At 38.0% G+C, this 19,910-nt stretch overlaps 1 pseudogene; it reads left to right on the top strand.

Moving 5' to 3' along the window:
- LOC104653989 overlaps window positions 1-19,705 on the top strand; it is a 56,734-nt pseudogene extending 37,029 nt beyond the window's left edge.
- Window positions 19,706-19,910: the final 205 nt, after the last annotated feature.

Raw genomic sequence — 19,910 nt, 5'->3', positions numbered from 1 at the left:
TTATTTATTTATTTATTTATTTGTTTATTATTATTATACTTTAAATTCTAGGGTACATGTGCACAACATGCAGGTTTGTTACATATGTATACCTGTGCCATGTTGGTGTGCTGCACCCATTAACTCATCATTTACATTAGGTATATCTCCTAATGCTATCCCTCCCTACTTCCCACTCCCCACAATAGGCCCTGGTGTGTGATCTTCCCCTTCCTGTATCCAAGTGATCTCATTGTTCAATTCCCACCTATGAATGAGAACATGTGGTATTTGGTTTTCTGTCCTTGCAATAGTTTGCTGAGAATGATGGTTTCCAGCGGGATCCATGTCCCTACAAAGGACACAAACTTATCCTTTTTCATGGCTGCATAGTATTCCATGGTGTATATGTGCCACATTTTCTTATTCCAGTCTGTCACTGATGGACATTTGGGTTGATTCCAAGTCTTTGCTATTGTGAATAGTGCCGCAATAAACATACGTGTGCATGTGTCTTTATAGCAGCATGATTTATAATCCTTTGGGTATATCCCCAGTAATGGGATGGCTGGGTCAAATGGTATTTCTAGTTCTAGATCCTTGAGGAATCGCCACACTGTTTTCCACAATGGTTGAACTAGTTTACAGTCCCACCACCAGTGTAAAAGTGTTCCTATTTCTTCACATCCTCTGTAACACCTGTTGTTTCCTGACTTTTTAATGATTGCCATTCTAACTGGTGTGAGATGGTATCTCATTGTGGTTTTGATTTGCATTTCTCTGATGGCCAGTGATGACAAGCATTTTGTGTCTGTTGGCTGCATGAATGTCTTCTTTTGAGAAGTGTCTGTTCATACCCTTTGCCCACTTTTTGATGGGGTTGTTTGTCTTTTTCTTGTAAATTTGTTTGAGTTCTTTGTAGGTTCTAGATATTAGCCCTTTGTCAGATGAGTAGATTGCAAAAATTTTCTCCCATTCTGTAGGTTGCCTGTTCACTCTGATGGTAGTTTCTTTTGCTGTGCAAAAGCTCTTTAGTTTAATTAGATCCCACTTGTCAATTTTGGCTTTTGTTGCTGTTGCTTTTGGTGTTTTAGACATGAAGTCCTTGCCCATGCCTGTGTCCTGAATGCTATTAGCTAGGTTTTCTTCTAGGGTTTTTATGGTATTAGGTCTAACATTTAAGTCTCTAATCCATCTTGAATTAATTTTCGTATAAGGAGTAAGGAAAGGATCCAGTTTCAGCTTTCTACTCATGGCTAGCCAATTTTCCCAGCACCATTGAGTATTTTTTTATGGTAGTATGTGTCTCTACATAGTTCTGTATTATGCACATTCATATTCATATACATCATAAGTAATTTTTGCACAATTATGATTCAGTATGCAGACCAAATTGTCAAACACCTATGTGTGGCAAATAAAATGCCACTGATCATGTCTTATAAAATCTTTTTTTTTTTTTTTTTTTTTTTGAGACGGAGTCTGGCTCTGTCGCCCGGGCTGGAGTACAGTGGCCGGATCTCAGCTCACTGCAAGCTCCGCCTCCCGGGTTTACACCATTCTCCTGCCTCAGCCTCCCAGTAGCTGGGACTACAGGCACCCACCACCTCGCCCGGCTAGTTTTTTTGTGTTTTTTTAGTAGAGACAGGGTTTCACCGTGTTAGCCAGGATGGTCTCGATCTCCTGACCTCTTGATCCGCCCGTCTCGGCCTCCCAAAGTGCTGGGATTACAGGCTTGAGCCACCGTGCCTGGCCATAAAATCTTAATATAACCTCCTAATCCTTGTACTATTCTAACAGTTACCACTTTTGAGATTTAACTAATTTTGTTAATGTTATCACATGTGATATGGTTTGGCTCTGTGTCCCCACCTAAATCTCATCTGGAATTGTAATCCCCATGTGTTCAGGGTGGGACCTGGTAGGAAGTGATTGGATCGTGGGTGCAGTTTCCCCCATGCTGTTCTCATAGTAGTGAATGAGTTCTCATGAGAGCTGATGGTTTTTAAAGGGTTTGGCTGTTCCCCCTTCACTCTCTAAATCTCTCATGCCACCACGTAAGACGTGCCTTGCATCCCCTTTGCTTTCCACCATGATTGTAAGTTTCCTGAGGCCTCCCCAATCATATGGAACTCTTAGTCAAAATAAACCTCTTTCCTTTATAAATTACCCAGTCTCAGGTGATATTTTTTATAACAGTATGAAAATAGACTAATACAATATGCCTCCCTGATTGTTTGTGACAGATATCCTTCTCTGTATTTTTGATGATTAGCATAGAACAAAAAGCAAAAGATTAGAGAAGCTCTGCTGAGCTAAAGCTTGGCAGTTACAGTTCTTTCTTACCACTGACGGTTGGCTTTCTTACGTGATTCTGATTTCTTCTCTTCAAGTTTATTAATTTGGAATAATAGGGAATGGTTTTAGGGAATTTTGTGAAATGACAACTATTTTTACCTAATATCTATGAAAAGAAATAAAAACATCTAATTTCTACTTTTTAACATTAAAATAGTTTGCTTCCAATTCGGATTGCTAACTAGTGTAGGAAAAGGTGTTCCACATCTTAAGTCATCAGGAAATGCAAGTTTAAACCTCAGCAAGGTATCAACAGGCCACTTCCAGAAAAGTTAAAATTAAAAGGACTGACAATACCACGTGCTGAGATGAGTTCTTGCTGTTATAAAGCAGCTGGAACTTTTACACATTGTTGATTGGTGGTTAGATTGGTAAGACGATTTTGGAAAAAATTTTACTAGCAAATAATAAAGCCAAAAAGAAATACTCTAGCATCCAGAAATTTTACCCTTGGCTATATACATAATAGGAATGTGTACACATATGCACGAAAATACATGAACAAGAATTTTTTCTTGGGAGCTTTATATATAATGACAAAAATCCTGGAACAACACAGAGGTCCATCCACACGTGAAAGGATAAATATACCTAATATGTCCATACAACGGGAAATAACTCAGAAATAAAGAGGAATTGAAAACTGATATATTCAAAAATGTTAATGAATCTCACAGACAAAATATTGGGTGAAAGAAAGCCAAACGGAAAAGAGAACAAATTATGATTTTGAAGGCGTGGCCTGCTCCTCCACACCTGTGGGCATTTCTCATTAGGTGGAACCAGAGACTTGAGAAAAGAAATGAGACACAGAGACAAAGTATACAGAGAGAAAAAGTGGGCCCAGGGGACCGGCACTCAGCATACAGAGGACCCGGTGCCGGCACTGGTCTCTGAGTTCCCTTAGTATTTATTGATAATTATCTTTACCATCTTAGAAAAAGGGACGTAGCAGGATAATAGGATCATCGTATGGAGAAGGTCAGCAGGAAGACAAGTGAATAAAGATCTCTGTGACAAAAGTTTGAGGAAAAGCACTGTGCCTTGATATGCATATGCAAACATCTCCATAAACCTTTTTAGTGCATAAAGAGCAGCATTACGCTAGCAAGTCCCACCTTTCGCCCTAAGGCGGTTTTCTCCTTTCTCAGTAAACAGAACATACAATCGGGTTTTACACCGAGATGTTCCATTGCCCAGGGACGGGCAGGAGACAGATGCTTTTTTATATCTCAACTGCCAAGAGGCCTTCTTTCCTCTTACACTAGTCCTCCTCAGCACAGACCCTCCACGGGTGTCAGGCTGGGGGACGATCAGGTCTTTCCCTTCCCACGAGGCCATATTTCAGACTATCACATGGGGAGAAACCTTGGACAATACATAGCTTTCCTAGGCAGAGGTCCCTGCGACCTTTGGCAGTGTCCCTGGGTACTTGAGATTAAGAGAATGGTGACGACTTTTCACAAGCATACTGCCTTCAGGCACTTGTTTAACAAAGTACACCCTGCACAGCCCAAAATCCTTTAAACCTTGAGTCACCACAGCACACGTCTCTTGCAAGCACAAGGTTGGGGGTAGGGTCACAGATTAACAGCATCTCAAATACAGAACAAGATGGAGTCTCTTATGTCTACTTCTTTCTATATAGACATAGTAACAGGCTGATCTCTCTCTCTTTTGCCCACAGATTTCATTTCTAAGAAGTCCAAAACAACCGAAACAATTTCATAGTGATAGCATTTGAAATTGTTGCTACTTTCTGGGGAATATTAAACAGGCACAAAGAAGCTATCTGGATGGGGGATAAATTCTACATCTTGATCATCTACATGTGTAAAAATCCTTTGAGCTTTATATTTGAGATTTGTTTACTTACTAAAATATTTGTAATAGATGTACAATTATTTATCCAATAGTGTAGAAATATCCTTTTGAAGTGATACTTATGAACTGACTGATTTCCACATATTCTTTCTGAGTCACCAAGTCATATCTGTGGATCATCTATCTACATAGGCAATAGAACTTATATGCTGAATTCAGGAGCAAGTGATGCTGAAATGTAGATTTGGTATCATCATTTTCTATTCCTAAATGTAGATGTTAACAACTTACAAACAATTTACAGCCTGTATATATCTATGTAGTCACCACAATGTACACAACTTCTTGTAAGCTATTATTTAAATAACTACTGCATGTATCCATTCTTGGAGGACTGTGATATGAGTCTAAGTGAAGAGTGTTATTTCAAATATTTACCTTTTTTGAAATTTATAAAAATATATTATAAATGTCACATTTTTCTTATGCATATCTTATTTTCAAATTTACCATATTATTCTTTCAAAAAATGATAAATCATAAGCAAACCTGTAAGAAAAGCACAGCCCCCATCTCCAAACCATGCTTCAGATGGAACTATTTTCTTCTTAGTTTGGGGTCTCCTACAAAGGCATACAAAACAGTAAGGTGCTCTAGATGCTGAGGAAAATTGAGCCATGAAGACATCTGCCAAGAAGTCCGGGCATGGTGGCTCATGTCTGTAGTTCCAACGCTTTGGGAGGTCAAGGTAGGAGGATCACTTAAGTTCGGGAGTTTGAGATGAGCCTGGGCCAAATAGCGAGAACTCATCTCAAAATAAATAAATAAATAAATAAATAAATAAATAACCGAGTGTAGTGGCATGGGCTAATAATCTTAGCTACTTGAGAGACTGTAGTCCCAGCTGGGAGACCAAGGCAGGAGGATTGCTTGAGCCCAAGAGTTTCAGGCTGCAGTGAGCTATAATCATGCCACTGCATTCTCACCTGCAAGATAGAATGAGGCCCTGTCTCAATTTTTAAAAAGAAGAAAAAAATATCTATCTGCTTAAGTGTTATGTTTTGCTTTTGTTAAAGTTTTGCGTGGGCCTCTGGGAGTGGTTGTCCTAGATATAAAATCACATAGGGTGTTATGCCCAGACCGTTTATTCCCCGAAGAAGACCACCAGAGTCCAGAGTCAAAGCCAAGCGGCAAGGATCTTTACTGCAAGTTCGAACTTGGTCCCTCCGTTCCACAACATTCAAGAGGGCCCCGAACGATGCATGTGCTCGATTTTTACAGCCCGATGTAAACAGGATATGTAAGGTTACAGAGAAACAAGGGAATTCTTTTGGTTACAGCATTACAATTGGTTAACATTTTAAGTTATACATTTAGCAGTTTTTTATTGGTTCCCACGCTTTCAGTAAAAACACTCCACAAACGGTTGTGACCTTATCGGGGACTCTCCAGGTGGTGTTTTCCTAAAGTTGAGACAAATGGAGGAATGTTTGTACTGGGCCCAGGAAGTTGAGACAAATGGAGGAATGTTTGTACTGGGCCCAGGAAGTTGAGACAAATGGAGGAATGTTTGTACTGGGCCCAGGAAGTTGAGACAAATGGAGGAATGTTTGTACTGGGCCCAGGAAGTTGAGACAAATGGAGGAATGTTTGTACTGGGCCCAGGAAGTTGAGACAAATGGAGGAATGTTTGTACTGGGCCCAGGACTGAGATATATGGAGGAATGTGTTTGTACTGGGCCCAGGACTGAGATATATGTTTGATTTCTTACAAGGGATTCCCAGGGATGAAGCTAAAGTCACAGGTTTTGTTTGTCTCTGAAAAGCTCATAATGCTCCTTCCGCACTGCTTTTCTGATCTTTGAAATGGAGCAAACCTTTGTTCCCTGGGGATTATTTTTATATGAAAGATATTCTTAAATACCATTTTTATTTTGAGCGGTGTCTGTCCCTTAAACAGTAGACTTGACATATTATTAAATGTGTCAACTTTCCCAGTTAAAATATCTTGCTACAAGTCAGGTGCTACTCTCAATATTACCATGACTGAAACAAGGATAATGTGGAAGAAGGCATTTTATGTCCGTAAAAGTGGTAAGAGCCACACCATGAATTGGATTTCCTTTACATGAGTCTCTTGTGAATCAGCAGATTTATCCAGTCGCTTAAAGAGCAGTTAATATGCCATTAGTGACACACTGTGATCTGTGTCAGCAATATAAGTTATTCTTCAGTCATTTATTTTATTGTAATATGTTATTGCAGAAAAATGCAATTATTGAATATCTAAGAGACATAAATACCGAGATAAAACTGGGACATTTTCTTATGGAATTATAGACATAATGTTTGAATCTTCATTTAATCAAAGCATTTGGCTGTTTTATTTTGGTCAGTAAGTTTACAATAAGGAGAGATGAATTTTTTAAAAAAAAATTTGAAATTTAACTTATATTTATAAAATTTATAGCAATAATTTAAGTATCAGTTGCCTGAAGCTATTGAATGAAAAAGATAGGAAATGCTTGTTAGGATTTCTCAAGCCTGTATTGAGGCAAGAGCACTACCAGACAAAAGTGGCCTGGTCTCAAATGCTGGGGAGTCTTTGTGAGATCAGAGCATTCAGAAGCTCATCACTTCACAGTTCCATTCACCTTGACTGCATTGGGCTTAACTTTATGCTCCTAAATTTTAGAATTTCTCTTAGGCATTCAGAGGACAGAGACAAATAGCAGAAAAATTCAAAAGGTGTCTGTCAGGCCAGGCACTGTGGCTCACGCCTGTAATCCCAGCACTTTGGGAGGCCAAGGTGGGCAGATCACCTGAGGTTAGGAATTCGAGACCAGTCTGGCCAACATGGTGAAAAATAAATACAAAATTTACTAAAAAAAAAAAAAAAAAAAAATACAAAAAAAAACCCCACAAAAATTAGCCAGGTATGGTGGTGCATGCCTGTCATCCCAGCTACTTGGGAGGCTGAGGCAGGAGAATTGCTTGAACCCGAGAGGCAGAGGTTGCAGCGAGCCGAGATCACGCCACTGAACTCCAGCCTGGGTAACAGAGCAAAACTCCATCTCAAAAAAAAAAAAAAAAAAATTGCCTATGAGTCACGTTGAAAATTGATTTACCATAGAATGGGATTGATAGGTGAATATCTCTGCGCTTCTTTTGACTTTTGAAATAAATGGATGACAAAGATACTGGTGGAAATGAAAGCAGCCGTGCTATTTTTTTTTCTCTGAATTAAATAAATGTAAAGATGGATTTCCTCTTCTGTAAAGATGGAGTAGATAAACTTTTTTCTATTCCTCCCACTTAGTATAACTAAAATAACTTCTAAGTTATTTAAGTGTATAACTGAAATACGGAGAAAAGGAATAAAGTAGATAAGAAGCTCTGAACTCAGGGAACAACACAGCAGTGAGTTTTCAAAAAAAAAAAAAAAGCCTTCCCTCTTTAGAGAAAAGACTAAGAAAAGGTCAGCATAGCAGGCAGAACACTTAGACAATTACTGCTATATTCCAACCAAACACTGTAAAACGTCATTGAGGGAGCCCTCCCCTTCACCTTCACCAATAAAGAACAAATGGAGGCTGAGACTTTGACATTCCCACTCACACTTGTCAGACTGTAATGAAATGCCACGACCCCTCACTGAGATGGTGTCAGAGAAGCACAAGTAGGGAGCATGGATTTCACATTCATTCCTGTTCGGTGGTAATAAGGCTCTGCCCCACTCACAGTGACAAAGAAGACAACATGGAGGGCAGAATATCCACTTATACCCTGCAGTAATAAGACACTCCCGCCCTCTTAATTAGGGTGTATTCAAAGGAAGAATAGTAAAGAAACAGGATTTTCATCATCTCTTAACTGTGATGACACCCTCTTTGTGGTGTCACTGAAGGTCATGTGAGTAGCAATAACCAAGTACTTATGCTTCCCAACAAAAAAGTGTTACGTAAAGCCAAGTGGAGAGCTCAAACTTCCACCTTACCCAGCAACAACAAGAGACACATCCACGTTGAATATCAAAAGATGCCAAGTAAAGAACCTGGACTTCTTCTTCCACCTGGCTATAAAAATGTGGTGTCTCCCTTTCCCTGTTGGACTGCTATAATATGAAACCACCTAAAACAGAAAGTTTAAATAAGACACAGAGACTCATAACATGATATCTAAAATGTCCAGGTTTCAAATAGAAACAAAATTATTCTTCATACCCCAAACCAAAAAGCCTTAATCTGAATGAAAAAAGTTGACCAATAGATCCCAACACCAGGATCGCAGAGGTGTTAGAGTGATCTGGCAAGTATTTTAAAGCAGCTGCCTTCAAAAACTGATAAAATAAAAGCTTCAACAAACATTATGAATATGTTTGACCCAAACAAAAATAAAAACTATCAGCAAAGATAGAAAGTCCCAGCAAAGAAACAGGCAATATAAGAAAAAAAATAATAAATGAACTGAAAGATGAAACAATAAACTATCAAAACTGAGTAAGAGTGAGAAAGTAGAATTACAAGCAGACTTAGGAAACTTTTAATTCATATCAAAATACCTAGTATTAATGCCATCAAAGTTCTGAAAATAGCAGAGAAAAAAGGGCTGAAAATGTAATTATAAAAATAATAAATGAAAAATTCCAAAATTTGGCAAAAGATATACATCTATAGAAAAAAAGAAACACAAAAATCCCACACCTAACATACAGCAAGGTCAAAGTAATGAAAATTGAAAACAAAAAATTTTAAAAGTAGCTATAGTGATGTGACATGTTACATAAAGTGCAAAGATGTAAGACCACAAACCTACAACTATCTGATCTTCGACAAACCTGACAAAAACAAGCAATGAGGAAAGGATTCCCTATTCAATAAATGGTGCTGGGAAAACTGGCTAGCCATAAGCAGAAGATTAAAACTGGACCCCTTCCTTTCAACATATACAAAAATCAAATCTGGATGAATTAAAGGCTTAAATGTAAAACTCAAAACTATAAAAACCTTAGAAGACAACCTAGGCAATACCATTCAGGACATAGGCACAGGCAAAGTTTTCATGACAAAGACAGCAAAAGCAGTTGCAACAAAAGCAAAAATTGACAAATGAGATCTAATTAAATTAAGATCTTCTGCACAGCAAAAGAAACTCTCAACAGAGTAAACCAATAACCTACAGAGTGGGAGAAAATTTTTGCAATTGATTTATCTGACAAAGGTCTAATATCCAGAATCTACAAGGAACCTTAGCAAATTTACAAAACAAACAAACAAACAAACAAAAATCCAACCCCATTAAAAAGTGGGCAAAAGACAGGAACAGATGCTTCTGAAAAGAAAACATCCATGGGGCAAACAATCATATGAAAAGCTCAACATCACTTATCATTAGAGAAATGCAAATCCAAACCACAATGAGATACCATTGTGCACCAGTCAGAATGGCTATTACTAAAAAGTCAAAAAATATCAGATGCTGCTGAGGTTGCAGAGAAAAAGAAATGTTTATACACTGCTGATGTGAGTGTAAATTAGTTCAACCATTTTGGAAGACAGTGAGGTGATTCTTCAAAGATCTAAGGACAGAGATACCATTCGACCCAGCAATCCCATTCTGTCTTGTTGATCTGTCTAATGTTGACAGTGGGGTGTTAAAGTCTCCCATTATCATTGTATGGGAGTCTAAGTCTCTTTGTAGGTCTCTAAGGACTTGTTTTACAAATCTGGGTGCTCCTGTATTGGGTACACATATATTTAGGATAGTTAGCTCTTCTTGTTGAATTGATCCCTTTACCATTATGTAATGTCCTTCTTTGTCTCTTTTGATCTTTGTTGGTTTGAAGTCTGTTTCATCAGACAGTAAAACCCTAGAAGAAAACCTAGGCAATACCATTCAGGACATAAGCATGGGCAAACACTTCATGTCTAAAACACCAAAAGCAATGGCAACAAAAGCCAAAATTGACAAATGGGATCTAATTAAACTAAAGAGCTTCTGCACAGCAAAGGAAACTTCCATCAGAGTTAACAGGCAACCTATGGAATGGGAGAAAATTTTTGCAATCTACTCATCTGACAAAGGGCTAATATCCAGAATCTACAAAGAACTCAAACAAATTTACAAGACAAAAAACAAACAACCCATCAAAAAGTGGGCAAAGGATATGAACAGACACTTCTCAAAAGAAGACATTCTTGCAGCCAACAGACACATGAAAAAATGCTCATCATTACTGGCCATCAGAGAAATGCAAATCAAAACCACAATGAGATACCATCTCACACCAGTTAGAATGGCAATCATTAAAAAGACATGAAACAACAGGTGCTGGAGAGGATGTGGAGAAATAGGAACACTTTTACACTGATGGTGGGACTGTAAACTAGTTCAACCTTTGTGGAAGACAGTGTGGCAATTCCTCAAGGATCTAGAAGTAGAAATACCATTTGCCTCAGTAATCCCATTACTGGGTATATACACAAAGGATTATACATCATGCTGCTATAAAGACACATGCACATGTATGTTTATTGTGGCACTATTCACAATAGCAAATACTTGGATCCAACCCAAACGTCCATCAATGACAGACTGGATTAAGAAAATGTGGCCCATATACACCATGGAATACTATGCAGCCATAACAAAGGATGAGTTCATGTCCTTTGTAGGGACATGGATGAAGCTGGAAACCATCATTCTTAGCAAACTATAGAAAGGACAAAAAACCAAACACTGCATGTTCTCACTCATAGGTGGGAATAGAATAATGGGAACACTTGGACACAGAAAGGGGAACATCACACACTGGGGCCTGTCATGGGGTGGGGGTAGGGGGAAGGGATAGCATTAGGAGATATACCTAATGTAAATGATGAGTTAATGGGTGCAGCACACCAACATGGCACATGTATACATATGTAACAAACCTACATGTTGTGCACATGTACCCTAGAACTTAAAGTATAGTAAAATAAATAAATAAATCACAATGAAGTATTACTATACATGTATCAGGATGGGTAAGATTAAAAATATTGAAAAGACCAAATTTTTTAAAAATTCAATTTAATTTTAAGTTCCAGGGTACATGTGCAGGATGTACAGGTTTGTTATATAGGTAAACATGTGCCATGGTGATTTGCTGCACCTATCAATCCATCACATAGGTATTAAGTCCTGTGTGCATTAACTATTTATCCTGATGCTTTCTGTCCCCCTGCCCCCTGACAGGTCGCAGTGTGTGTTGTTCCCCTCCCTGTGTCCAAGTGTTCTCATCATTCAGCTCCCACTTATAAGTGAAAACATGCGGTGTTTGGTTTTCTGTTCCTGTGTTAGTTTGCAGAGCTAAGCTCCATCCATGTCCCTGCAAAGGACATCATCTTTTTCCTTTTTATGGTTGCATAGTATTCCATGGTGTATATGTATCTCATTTTCTTTATCCAGTCTATCATCTAGAAAAACCCATCATCTCAGCCCAAAATCTCCTTAAGCTGATAAGCAACTTCAGCAAAGTCTCAGGTTTCAAAATCAATGTGCAAAAATCACAAGTATTCCTATACACAAACAATAGAAAAGCAGAGAGCCACATCATGACTTAGCTCCCATTCACAATTGCTACAAAGATAATAAAATCCCTGGGAAAACAGTTAACAAAGGAAGTGAAGGACCTCTTCAAGGAGAATTTCAAACCACTGCTCAAGGAAATGAGGGGACACAAACAAATGGAAAAACATCCCGTGCTCATGAGTAGGAATCAATATCGTGAAAATGGCCATACTGCCCAAAGTAATTTATAGATTCAATGGTATTCCCATTACACTACCATTGACATCCTTCCCAGAATTAGAAAAAAACTACCTTAAAATTCATATGGAATCAAAAAAGGGCCGGTATAGAAAGACAATCCTAAGCAAAAAAGAATAAAGCTGGAGGCATCACACTACCAGACTTCAAACTATACGACAGGGGTACAGTAACCAACAAAAAAACAAAATGAAAACAGACACACAGACCAATGGAACAGAATAAAGACCTCAGAAATAAGACCAAACATCTACAACCATCTGATCTTCGACAAACCTGACAAAAACAAGCAATGAGGAAAAGATTCTCTATTTAATAAATGGTGCTGGGGAAACTGGCTAGCCGTGTGCAGAAAATAGAAACTGGACCCTTTCCTTATACCTTATATAAAAATTAACTCAAGATGGATTAAAGACTTAAATGTAAAACCCAAAACTATAAAATCTTTAGAAGAAAATCTAGAAATACCATTCAGGACATAGGCATGGGCAAAGATTTCATCACAAAAAAGTCAAAATCTATTGCAACAAAAGTCAAAATTGCAAACGGCATCTAATTAAACTATGGAGCTTCTGCACAGCAAAAGTAATTATCATCAGAGTGATGAGGCAACCTACATAATTGGAGAAAATTTTTGCAATCTATCCTCCTGACAAAGGTCTAATATCCAGAATCTACACGGAACTGAAACAAATTTACAAGAAAACGACAAACAAACCCATTAAATGTGGACAAAGGACATGAACAGACCAAATGCTTTTGAGGATGTGGAGAAACTGGATTTTACATACATTATTGGTGGTAATGGGAAGCAGCAAAACCACTCTGAAAACAATATGTCAGTTTTCAATATAACTAAACATGCAACTGCCATATGACTCAGCAATTGTACTCTTGGGTATTCATCCCTAATAAATAAAGTGTGTGTTCACACAAAAATCTATACATGAAAGTTCATGGCAAATTTACTTTTTAGTAGCCAAAAAGTGTGAACAATGTAGATATCTTTTAATAGTTAAATGGCTAAACATAATATGTTAGCCATGTGAATATTACAAAGATTCATGCTATGGAATACTACTCTGTGATATAAAGGAACATATTATTTAGGTACAACAACCTGGTTAAATCTCTAGGGAATTGTGCTGAATGAAGAAATCCAATCCCTAAATAGAACATACTGGATGATCCCACTTATGTAATATTTTTGAAATGACAAAATTATAGAAATGGAGAACATATAAGTGGTTGCCAGGGGTAAAAGAGGGGATTGGGATGGCATGGGAAGGAGCTTGGGTACAAAAGGACAACATTAAAGGAGCCTGGTAATGGCACTGTTGTGTATTTTGAGTATATATATCCATGTCAATATCTTTTTGTGCTATTATACTAGCACTAGCAAGATATTAGTATTGGGGTAACTGGGCAAAGGGTAATGAGATGTCAGTTTTTTATTTTTACAACTGCATGTAAATTTAAATTTTTAATTTAAGAAAGAATATTAAAAACATGTTTTTAAGTATAACTACTTCAAATTTCTTCCCAGGGGCTTTCTTTCACACATGTGTGAGTTAATGCCATAAGAAAGTTAATTATACTAGGGAGCAGTTCTTAGCAACAACACCTGTGACCAGAAAAATAAGAATGTGTAATTCTAAACCTCTCTTGGATGAGGATACTATAAATCTTTATTAAATGTTATTTGACTCAGTTGGAAAGCATATGCAGAAATTGGAGCCCTAATACATCACCGGTGCTAATGTAAAATGGTGCAAGTGCTGTGGAAAAGAGTGTGGCAATTTCAAAAAATTAAAAATAGAGTTACCATATGACCCAGTAATTCACTTCAGGATATATATCCAAGAAATGGAAATCAAAGACTCGAAAATATATTTGTATAGCCATGTTCATAGCGGCATTATTTATAATAGCCAAAAGGAGGAAGGAACTTAAGTGTTCATCGATGGATGAATGCATACACAAAATGTGGCATATACATACAGTGGAATATTACTCAGCATAAAAGGAAATTTAATCCCATCACATACTACAACATGAAAGAACCTTGAAGATATTATGCTAAGTGAAATAAGCCAGTCACAAAAGGACAAACACTGTATGCTTCCACTTACTGCCTATGGGCTTTCTTTCACACATGTGTGAGTTAATAGTGTGAGTACCTAGACTAGTCAAAATCATCGAGACGGAAAATAATATGGTGTTTGCCTGGGGCTGTGGAATGGAGAAAGAGGGAATTATTGTTTACTGGGTACAGAGTTTCAGCTTGGAAAGATAAAAAGTGTTTTGGAGATTGACACTAGTGATGGTTGCACAGCAATTTGAATGTACTTAATGCCACTGAACTGTACACTTAAAAGTGGTTAATGGGTACATTTTATGCTATGTATATTTCACCATAATAAAAAATGTTAAAATGAAAATGTACTTGACTCAGATATGTAAGGTACCTCATAGTATTTTTTTTCCTCTATCTATCTAGCTATATACTTCATCTTCCTCACTCCAACTTGGTCTGACTTTGGTAACATGTGGAGACCGTCAACCTCCTATGTTTTTTATCCATATGCCAGTATTCTTGTGCATCCTCTTTAAATGGGTCTAAAAGGAAATCCATTTGCTAAGTTCATTCAGAGTATAGAATTTATGCTTGAAATTTAAGAGTGAAGGATAAACTTATAAAACCCAGATACAATCCATGAAACCCAAGGATAGGCAATACAGACAGACATCCCCAGAATATGAACAAACCATTGGAATGTCATTAGTAAACAAACATCTCCAATTTGTCTCTTGATGTATATTTGCCTTATTTCTCTATCTGAAGTCAGGAATTGTTGATGCTTTTCTTGCTGCATACAGTGCTACCTCTCAGCCCCCAAACTTACCTGAGTAGGTGGGACCAAATAGCTTCTTCAGTTCCAATGAGAAATGCCTAGAAAGAGAATCTAATTTTGTTTTTTCTAGGTCGATTCCATATCCCTTATTCAAGTAACCATGGGGTCATGTGGGAGAATAAACATGAATATTGAGGATGAGTCCAGTGAATCGAGAGTTTCATCAGTTACTACTAGTACCTCCTCCATAATTTCTTAACATTCACTGTCTAATACCTGACAATCTTGTCTATGGCAAATTTCTGCCTGAAGGCTTTCTTTCACCCATGTGTAAGTTAATGCCCTAAGAAGGTTAGTGCTCTTAGGGAGCAGCCGTTTGAAATGACAAATGGGAATTAGAGGATAAATACTGGACCCAACATTCCCCTGGAAAAGGAAGGGGTTAACTCTGAGGCATATATTATTCCGGATTCCAGAGGTCTCCAGTAGAAGTGAGCCCCAGTTGCCCATAGCACTAACCTTGTAATAACACACCCTTTTCTGGCTTTATCCTCTTTTTCATTTCAATTTCTCACTCCCCTAATGGTGCTTCCTTTGGTCAACTTCCAAGTAAACTATAATACCTCAAATTCCCATCCAAGGTTTTATGGCCTTCATTCAGTGCTGGCATGATGGAGGGAAACAGAAGAGGCTAATAATTGATAAAGATAAGAGAGGTAAGCAAGAGCCATAAGAAAGCAGTATCTACAGTGGACACCACTGAGTCAGTGTACAAAAAGTAAATATGGCTTGAACGCCGGAGGAAGATCTGATCTGTGCAGAACAAGAAAGAAGAATTGTTCCAGAACAGGGCTCAAAGTCTTTAACCAGATCATGGAGTAAAATAATTAGGAGGCAAGCCAAGTAAAATTCATAACTTTGGAATCTTAGCAGATTGAAACATAAAGGGAGAGGGACTCTGCTGGATGTCTGGGTACAGAGGATTCCCCACCTGTGGTCAAGGACTTGAAGCATACTAAGGATATTTCTCAGCTAAGGTCCAGTAGAGTGAATTAATAGATACATATATTCTTAGTTCACTTGAATAAAGATGTTAATCTGTCTATGCAGACTCTATAATATGGCAAACATGGTAAAACCATATAATATGGTATAATATGGTAAAATATACAATCTATGTCTCAATTTAGGTGAATGTAGTTCTTCTTATAAGAGGAAATGGTTGTTTACTTGTAGGTATACTTTTTTAAAATAAGACCTTCAGCTTAAAGCTCAATAAAACATATCATTTTCTGGCTTAAAAACAGAGTACTTCAGACCTTCACTCAGGTACATGTTAATGTACAAGCAAAGATATAAAGATTCAACAACCTGATATTCAGTGTAAATGTTTTCACTCTTGCAGAAAAAGGTATAAAAATTACATAACCACCACTAAAATGTAGACACTGAGGCTCTTCTCAGTGATAGCTGATAAGGAGGAACCATTCCAATATCCTTAACTAGTTGATTGCACCTCTTGAAACAGAGCAGAAAGAATTTTAGTAATCGATTATCCTCTATATTTTTAAACTACTGGATACTCCATAGTAATTTTTACTTCAAAGTGGTTGGATTTCCTTTACGAATTACACTGACAAATCACTAATGGAATGTGAGTTAAAATGAACCCAGAGACACCAGTAAAAATGGCATGCTCTGTTTCTTCTTTGATGTAACCCCTTCTGCTCTACAAATTTGGCAAAGATGGATACAGTATAAAAATAAATAATCAAAGATACTTGACAAGATAAACATTTTCATAGACCAGAGACAAAAATAGAAGGCTGAAGTGGTTAATGGAGCTGAAGTACTATATTCCAAAGCAGGCAATAGAAGCTACAACTTCATCTCCTAGCGGGTGGGAAGGACTATAGATCCGTGTAAAATGGAGAAATAAAGTTGGCCTCACTGCTTAAATCCAGGAGCTTATGATTAATAAAAGTAGGGTGAAAATATACTGACAACTGGTGCCTGAGGCTACAATTTTTGTGGGGTTTCCAGGCAACATAAGCCTGAGGATACTGGCATAGCCTCAGGACAGGGCTGCCTGAGGCTCAGTAGCCAGTCTTGTAAATCCTTCATATCCCTACCAGGGAGGAGGCACAAATGTTGATTATAATGTAGCCTCATAACTTCTCGTCAGGGAGGAGGGAGACAAGGGAATTAAAGAAAAATAAAGCAATGCAAAGCAAAAAATATGTTCCCCTCAAATAAGCCTGTGATCCACAATTCTAAAATGCATGAAGAAATCTAAAGCTAAGAAATACAACCAACATTTTAAGTGTTCTTGCCATGAAAAATAAGTATGTGAGAAAATGTATGTTAATTAGCTCAATGTAGCTGTTTTACAATGCATACATATTTCAAAACAACATGTTGTGCAGGATAAATATATAAACATTTTGCCAATTAAAAAATAAATTAACTTTTAAAAGTAAAAATATAACCAACTAAATACAGAACAGGATTGCCTCTTGATGATGTTAATTGTATGAAATAATTTGACAAATATTTTATAATAAATTTGGTTGGTATACTCAAAGAGATTAAAGCATAACATTCAGAAATGAACAAGAAAGTATTAAACAAGTTACATATATAAAATATGAATATTAAAAATAATCAGGTTGCCAGGGTTGGGTGCACACTGAATAGCTCGCTGAGGGAGCCTAGGGGATTGCTTAGGAATTCTGGCCAGCTGAGTGTTGTCTGTTGCCACCCGTTGATGTCAAGATGACTAAGGCTGGATGGATTTTTGTGGTTGTCCTATGAGAAGGCAGAACACAGTTCTGAAGCTTCTCATTATGTCAGTGGCCACTATGTTCTTTCTCCAGCTGTCTCTTTGCTGTCCTGAGATTTTAAAGTGTTATCTATAAGGTTAATCCACACTTTAGTTATCAGACTACCAGGTTTCTGGCTAAGGAAGAGTTTTATAAATTCTATAGCTTATGTGATTGGAGAGCCTAGTCGTCATTGGGATGAATCATTGGAGGAACAATTTACCCAGGCTTAATTATCACCCCTGCTGCAATCTACCACATACTCCAATTTTTCCAACTCACCATGGACATTCAGAATGTCTGTGTGTCTCCTCCTTCATCATTATTGTCATTGCCACCTTACAAAAGAGCTCAAGGATGCAGGCACTGGGCTTCTTTTTGCTGCTGTGTTTGCTATGGTTCTCACATATATCTTCCAATCTGTGACTGGCTCATATGATAAGGAAGGGATTGCCATCTTTTGCATCCTACTCACCTACAATACGTGGATCAAGGCAGTAAAGACTGGTTGCATCTATTGGAGGCTAAGTGTGCCCTTGCTTATTTCTAAATGGACTCTTCATGGGGAGATGTTGTGTTCCTGATCAATTTGATCCCTCTCCATCTACCGGTGCTGATGCTCACAGGCTGTTTCTCCCACTGGATCTACATGGCCTGCTGTACTGTTTACTGCCTGGGCACTATTCTTTCTATGCAGACCTGTTCTGTGGCTTTCCAGCCTGTCTTTTCATCAGAGTGCATGGAAACCATTGGGGTTTTTGGTCTCGGCCATATCCATGCCTTTCTGGATTACCTGTGCAAGTTGAATCCACGGCAAATCGAAGTTCTTTTCCAGAGTGTCCTCTCTCTGGTAGGCCTTATCCTTCTCACTATGGGAGCGCTCTTCATGCTGACAGAAAAAAATCCCTCCCTGGACATGGCATTTCTACTCACTGCTATGTCCTTCTTATGCTAAGACCAACATCCCCATCATTGCTTCTGTGTTTGAGCATCAGCCATGACTTGATCCTCATACTATTTTGACTTGCATTTCCTTGTCCTTATGTTTCTAATTGATCTCTATTCCTGCTTTAGCAACTTGTTTGATGCTCAGAGGTTTAACATCATTTATGGTGTGACCAGGGTGCACTTTTAAGCTGTAATGGTGCGTCTAATGCTAGTATTGGCGCCTGTTATGTACATTCTTTCCAGCACTGGAGTCTCCCAAATGTTGTCCACATATGGGAAGAAACTGGACATAAGTCATCCAGACAAGAAAAGCAACAGGATTCTACCTATCTGATTTAGAATGAAGCAGCAAGTGGGATGATATTAATGCCAAAATGGCCTTAGTCCATTTTGGCTTTCTTTCTCATCCCCTACACTTTTTACTCAATCCTGGGTGAACAGTAAGGCCTTCTCTTCTTCTACCTTCATCCTATATGCCTGGGGTGGATATGACAGTAGCATTATTTCTGATGACTACTGAGAAGCATATTATTGGCTTTTTCACAATACTCCAGAGGATGCAAAGGTCATATTATGTTGGGATCATAGCTACCAGATTATAGCTAAGGTGAACTGGACAATTTTTGTGGACAATAACACATGAAATAATACCAATATTTCTTGAGTAGTTCAGGCAATGGCATCCACAGAGGAAAACCCTATGAGATCATGAGAAAGCATGAGGTCATTGTTGGAGACTTCACTGAGTATTGCTATGATGATATCAGCGAGTTTCTTTGGGCGGTCCAGATTGGAGGGAGCACAAACACAAGAAAACATATCAAAGAGAATGACTATTGTACTCCAATTGGGGAATTCTGTGTGGGCCATGAGGGTTCTCCAGCACTGCTCAACTGCCTCATGTACAAGATGTGTTACTACCATTCTGGACAGGTCTACACAAAAGTCAACCATCTACCAGGCTTTGACCATGCCGGAAATGCTGAGATTGGGAATAAAGGCTTACTTTGAGCTTTATGTCCTGGAGAAAGCATATATCACAGAACATTGGCTGGTTCCAGGAAAGACAAGGTAAAGGACCTGGATAATCCAGGCCCATCAAGGACATAAATGTCATGTCCAGCTCTGATATGCTTCACACTGAGTGCATCATATTTAGGATGTTGAAGTTTTTTTATATACCATTTATAAGAACACATCTAGATGAGATTAGAATTATATGCAACTTTTGTCCTAGGCAGTATGGCTGGGCCAAATAAAATAATTTTTACAATTTTAAGCAGGTTACCAATAAAATATCATGGCTTTACTGTGC

Source organism: Rhinopithecus roxellana, chromosome 7 (assembly GCF_007565055.1).
Source record: "Rhinopithecus roxellana isolate Shanxi Qingling chromosome 7, ASM756505v1, whole genome shotgun sequence".
In the NCBI taxonomy this organism is placed as follows: Eukaryota; Metazoa; Chordata; class Mammalia; order Primates; family Cercopithecidae; genus Rhinopithecus; species Rhinopithecus roxellana.
The sequence above is the reverse complement of the archived record's forward strand: the minus strand, read 5'-3'. Positions and strand labels throughout refer to the sequence as shown.